Source organism: Capsicum annuum, chromosome 3, assembly GCF_002878395.1.
Source record: "Capsicum annuum cultivar UCD-10X-F1 chromosome 3, UCD10Xv1.1, whole genome shotgun sequence".
NCBI classification, from domain to species: Eukaryota; Viridiplantae; Streptophyta; class Magnoliopsida; order Solanales; family Solanaceae; genus Capsicum; species Capsicum annuum.
The window spans coordinates 85,451,234-85,457,852 of NC_061113.1; positions in this window are offsets into that span (position 1 = coordinate 85,451,234).

The window sequence follows — 6,619 nt, forward strand, 5'->3', positions numbered from 1 at the left end:
TATTCTAATTTTATGAATTTATAATTAGTTTGAATTGGTTGATCTTGCAAATAATTGAAAATATCTTCTAGATTTTATATCTCGGTTTTGAGGGATATTGATTAAGTTTATAGTTGAATTTTGGAGAAATTTCAAATTAAAGCTCAAAAAAATTGAAGTTTAGAATTGTATCGCGATTGTATTGGGTTTGTTTCATAATTTTACTAGTCGTATTAAAATCATGAGTAATATATTTATAATACATATTGCAGACATTACTTATTTCATAATGATACCATTCAAAATAATTTATAAGACAATACAATACACGTATACTGAATGCATAATGCATTTATAATGTATATTGCACATCACTCCATTCTTAATAACATACAATACATATATAATGAATGCACAAAACCTTTACAACACATATTGCACATCACTTCTTTCTTATTAGTACCAATCAAAATAATTTATAAGACAAATATAATACATGTTTTATTCATGAACAATACACTTATAATACATATTGTAGATATTACTCCCTTCTTAGTGATACCAACTAGAATAATTTATATTATGTTTATAATACATTTATAAAAAAAGGCACAATATATTTTTTAATACATATTGCATACAACACTTCTTTTCTTAATGATACAAAATAAAACAATTTATAAGATGCATATAATACATATTTTAATTATGAAAAATACTTTTATAGTAGATATTGCATTGATGGCTCAGTTCTTAGTGATACCAATCAGAACAATTTATAATAATACAATCTACCTATAATACATTGTGTTGACACCAAATTTTTTTCCTCCACGATTGAGTTTCATTCGAGGTTTTTTTATTCCAATTAAGATTACAACATTTATTTTATCCGAATAAAAACTTTTCAGAATACTTATCTAAATAATTTTGTCTTTTTAAGTAACGGTCATATATTTTCGTACTCATATATGAAATCATGTAATTTTGTTATTTGAATAATCATTCTACAGAGAATTGAAATCTCAATCAAGGGTTACTTGAAAATTGTTTAAAGTAGTTAAAATCTTGATTGAAATATATATATATATATATATATATAATTTATTTGGAAAAAATATTTATTTGGTTTTATTTTCTCGAGAAGCTCGGGACTAAATGGATTGATGATTTATATTGAACTTTAATTTAATTTTAGCCAATTAATGTGATTTGACCATAATTGAAATTATTGGGCCACAATTGTAATACAATTGACAAATTAATTCTTAATTTGGTCAGAGATAAAAATTGGCAAAATAACCCAAAATAGCCCAAATCCCTAAATTTCCAAAATCCTAATCTACCCATCCCTATTTTAATTCTAATAACAATAATAGCGAGCAACCCATTTTGCTCCAACCAACAGCCCAACATCATTAACAAAACAATAACAACTAGGCCCAAACGGCTTCCTGACCCGACCCATATTCATATTCAATAACAACAATATGTCAACAACAATAAAAGATTAACAATAATTTTCAAACGATAATCTCACGCGTAACAGCAAACAATACAATGGAAAAACCTATTCCAACATCAACAATGACCTACGATCACCAACAGCAACCCAACAACAATGGTAGCTCCTACCCAAAAACAACATCGATAAACAGTGTTCAACAATTCAACAGCAAAATCCCAGACATGCCATTTACTAATTTGCCCCCCCTCCCCCCGTGTTCAACCATCCATGGCCAAAGTTCAGAAGGTTTTCACCATTTTAAGCCCTTGACTCACTATCTAGGGGAAAAATTAATTCACACATTTGACCAACACAGCCAACTTCTTTTTTTCAAAGCCAAATAGCTCTTTTCTCCATCTCTCTACTTATTCTTGACTACAATGGCCTTTGTCTCACTATGAATATCAAAATCTTTTAGGAACAACTTTGAAAATTTGGGTTTGAAGCCCACTCTTTCAAAACCCTAGCTTCCCCTATAAATAGATAGCAAGGGACAAGAGTGAAGAGGGAGGATTTTTTAGAAAAAAAACAGAGGTTCGGGAGGCGTATGCTTCTGACCTCATGCAACCAAAAATTCTCGAGGAACACACTCCAAAATCAAATTTAGATAAAAATGTCAAACTTCGGCAAGGCTAATCGGAACTCGGGTGGTGAAAGTCTGTTTGAATAAGGCTTGTTGTCCTAGTTCCTGCCTAGAAACAGGTAAACGCCTCAACTTTTTGTATCTTTCTTTTTTGTGTTTATTTGTTATGATAAATTTTGGATACCATTACTATGAGATTCGGTGATGTTGGAAGTCATTTGGTTGTTTGATTGACTTGGTGTGGTTTCACTATTGAAAGTTCAAAACTAATTTCTTTGATGTTGTTTATGTTTCCTAGTAGTATTAAGTTTAAGGAATCTTTAAACATCTACTCTCAGGCTTGATTTTAATGTATTAAGAATTTTTTTTCTTTACAATCAACGCCTATAAAAGGATAATTTTTTGATGTTGCTTCAATTTGATTGCTTGGACGTACAATACATAGATGGTCTTGTTTAATTTGTGCCTAAAAGCTTGGACCATTTTTCTCTTGACGTCATGAAATAGGTGGCTTTGTGGTGTTTAATTGTTATCATTTGGTTTAGTGTTTGGATTCTGGTTATCGTTTTCCACATGGGTAGAATTTAGTATCATGGGCAAATTAGTAGTTTGAATGGTTGGTGTTGTGATTTGAATAAGTGTTTGATACGGAACAAACAAGGGAACACGAAATCACACCCCAAAATAGTCCACTAATCACAACAAATCATGGACCAAATGGGGACCTCTCTCGGATTCACTATCTAGAACAAGAAAGAAGAGGATACAAGGTGTTAATACACCAAAACAGCCAGCCAACAACAAGTTTAGCAACACAAGATGAAGTTCCACAATATTACAATAGCAACAAGAACAAACGGGTTACATTAATAACACAAGAAGCCAATAATAAAACAAGATACAAGAGAGGTAGTTAGACAAGTGTTGATGTAGTCTTAACAACCCAAGATTGGACCTTTAAAACTTCACACAACAAATACCTAACTCTTACAATTGACACAAGAGAGGCGTCCACCACCCAAGCACCAACGTATCAAGCAAAATGCAACACACAAGAGAATCTACCCTTATGTTATGCCCTAGTTTCAATTGGACTCTCTCTCACTTTAAGAGAAGTATTCTCCAATAATAATGATCAACTAAAGAAATAAACCCTACAATGTTCTATTTATACTATATTAAAATAATAGATAAAATTACAAAAGGGCCCTTTAGTGACCAGTCTTCAAAAATACTCATAAGTGTCATGATCATGACCATACTTGTATCATCCTCTCCATCTTGAGAGGAATTTGTCCCCAAATTCATAACCTCACCTCTTTTACAAAGGCACTTCACAATCTCCTTTACACGACCACACATCTTCTACATCTTTCTCACCTTGCATTTTAACCTCTTTTTGCTCTTCATCTTGAGGCTTGCCATCAACCTTAGCCAATTCAATTACTACTTCTTTCCCCAAATAGTACAATTTTCCCTCCCTTAGTATCACGCTCTTCCAGTTTAGGCACTCACTAGCTTTGTGCCCCCACCCTTGGCATTTGAAGCATTGAAATTCCTTGGGATTAGAAGTAGAATTCAATTTACCTTCATACCTTGGAGGATGTTTTTGGACAACCTTGGTGGCCTCGGGTTGGGTAGTCATGAATGAGTTATCTTTGAGCTCCGTCTCAACCTCTAAAGCCGCATGGAAGATGCCATCTATGGTGTCAAATTTGTGAAGCGTCATGCGAGAGGAGATGTCTTTGTTTAACCCAACCTTGAAGCGCACAATGTCATGACTTGCTTGCTCGCCTCAGTGGTCAAGTTTCAACATCAATTGTTGAAATTCATCGTATTAAGCCATGACACGCTTGTTCCCTTACCTCAAATTGTATAATTTAGCAAGGAGCTCATGCCTATAAGTCTCGGGCAAGTACCTTTATCACATAAGGTTCTTCAATCGAAACCAAGGAGGAGGTTGTCCCCCAATCATCTCATTCCCAAACCGTTTAACATACTCCCACCATGTATTAGCATACCCTTCGAAGTGAGCTATAGCATAATAACTTTTTTTTTCTTCGGTGAGATTATTAAATTGGAAGATCTTGTCACAAGATGACTCCTATGCAAGGTAGGCTTCGGGATCACTCTCACCTTTGAAAATGGGAAGGCTCACTTTGATGGAATTGAGACCTACATCTCGGTTTAGGTGGCCATCTCTCACCTCTCGGGCTAACCCTCCATGTCTACGCCTCATTCTTTCTTTCCTCATGTAAACATTATCATACGACCCATAACCATCATGTTGTCCTCCCTTACCATAGCCCTCAACATGGATGGGTCTATTTGGGTTAAGTAGAGCTTGTAGTTGTGGGATTGGATTTAGATAGTGAGGTCTTTGGTCAAGTGGAGTTTGGATGGGAGGGTTCGGGCTTGGTGATGGTATTTGGGTTCCAAGCCCTTCTTGTTGAACTTGGTAGAGTAGAGGATGGCTTGGTCTATCTTGTTCTCGGCTTCGGGAGTAAAGATTGGTTTGATTTATGGCAATTGGTGTATATTGCATTTGGTGCAAGGTCTCAGGAGTATTAGTTGGGGAAATGTTTTGAGGGGTAGAAGGTCGACTCCTTTGGCTTTCCACACGTTCTAATCTCCCACTCATTGATGCCACATCCGTATCTAATTTCTCAAGATCCACATTCAACCTACCCACATCTCGGGACATAGTTTCAAGGCAAGCCAAAATGAGATTGATGGCATTATTATCCATTATTTGAGCATTTGAAGCCTCAGGTTCCATCGTGGTGGTATCGAAAATAGCTCTTCAAGTTACGGTCCAATCAAGATACCAAATCAGTCCACAACGTCACATACAACAATACAATGCAAAACCTACAACACAAAACACATTATTTCAAAACAACCTCCCACAATGAGATCCCACCTTCAAGTTTCTTCAAACTTCAAGCTCAACATTGATGGATGGCTCAAATAACCTCCAATTTATCTCAAATTCGAACCCTATACTCTTATAGTATTAGAGAACACAAATCTAACACTAAAAACACAAGAAAAATGCAAAATCAAAAACTCAAAATTTGACCTAGGGTCAAAAACGGGTTTAGTATATTTTTTGGGGATTTTCGATTTTGACACTTCTTTTTTTGTTGGGATTTTCAATTTCTATACTCTAAGAGTGTTAGGGAACAAGATCTAACACTAGAAACACACAAAAATCAAGTTTTTTGAAAGGCCCTAAAAATGTAAACAGTAACTTTTTTTTTCAAGATAACAATCCCAAGATTGATTTTGTTGGAACAAAATCAAACCTTGCTTTGATACCAAATAATACGGAACAAACAAGGAAACACAAAATCACACCCAAAACAGTCCACAAATCATAACAAATCGTGGACCAAATGGGAACCTCTCTCGGATTCACTATCCAGAACAAGAAAGAAGAGGATACAAGGTGTTAATACACCAAAACAGCCAGCCAACAACAAGTCTAGCAACACAAGATGAAGCTTCACAATATTACAATAGCAACAAGAACAAACAGATTACATTAACAACACAAGAAGCCGAAACTAAAACAAGATACAAGATAGGTAGTTAGACAAGTGTTGATGTAGTCTTAACAACCCAAGAGAATATTCCACTCTTGGACCTTTAAAACTTCACACAACAAATACCTAACTCTTACAATTGACACAAGAGAGGCGTCCACCACCCAAGCACCAACGTATCAAGCAAAATGCAACACATAAAAGAATCCACCCTTATGTTATGCCCTAGTTTCAATTAGACTCTCTCTCACTCTAAGAGAAGTATTCTTCAATAATAATGATCAACTAAAGAAATAAACCCTACAATGTTCTATTTATACTACATTACAATAATAGATAAAATGACAAAAGGGCCCTTTAGTGACTAGTCTTCAAAAATACTCAAAAGTATAATGATCATGATCATACTTGTATCAGCGTTGAGCTAAGTCCCTCAAATTTTTGGATTTACAACATAATCTGTAAAGAGGAGTTAAAGGTCAAGTTAGTTTTATATTTGGGCTGCAGGCCATTGTTTGCCTAAGAAAAAAAATTATTTTTAGTATGTTTTATTATAGTTTAGGTAAATGATCCATTATCCATGTTTGAGGAACAAAGCTTTTGTTAAGGATTTGCTCTTTCTTTTTAACTACTACACATCCTTTTTCTTCCTCTTTTTTCTTTTCTTGTGGCCTTTAATTGTGAAACCAAGATCAAGTCTAGGTCTTGGTTAAGGATCAATATGACAGTATCTGCAGGTCTTAAATGCAATGTATGATTTGACTACAAAAGTGTGATTTTCCTTAGTGTAACTGCCATCTTGAGTTCCTTCTCCTGTGTGGTGTATCATAGACTATTTAGAGTGACAAAATTTCTAAACAAAGATAATGACAGTTTTCTATTTGCTTCTTGTTAGGTGTTTTTCTTTGCAAAGATCTTTTTTCTCCTCTTTATATGTTTTTGTCTTAAAAACTAAAAAATGAGTTGTTCGATTATCCATGAGTTTTAATAAGTCCATTACTT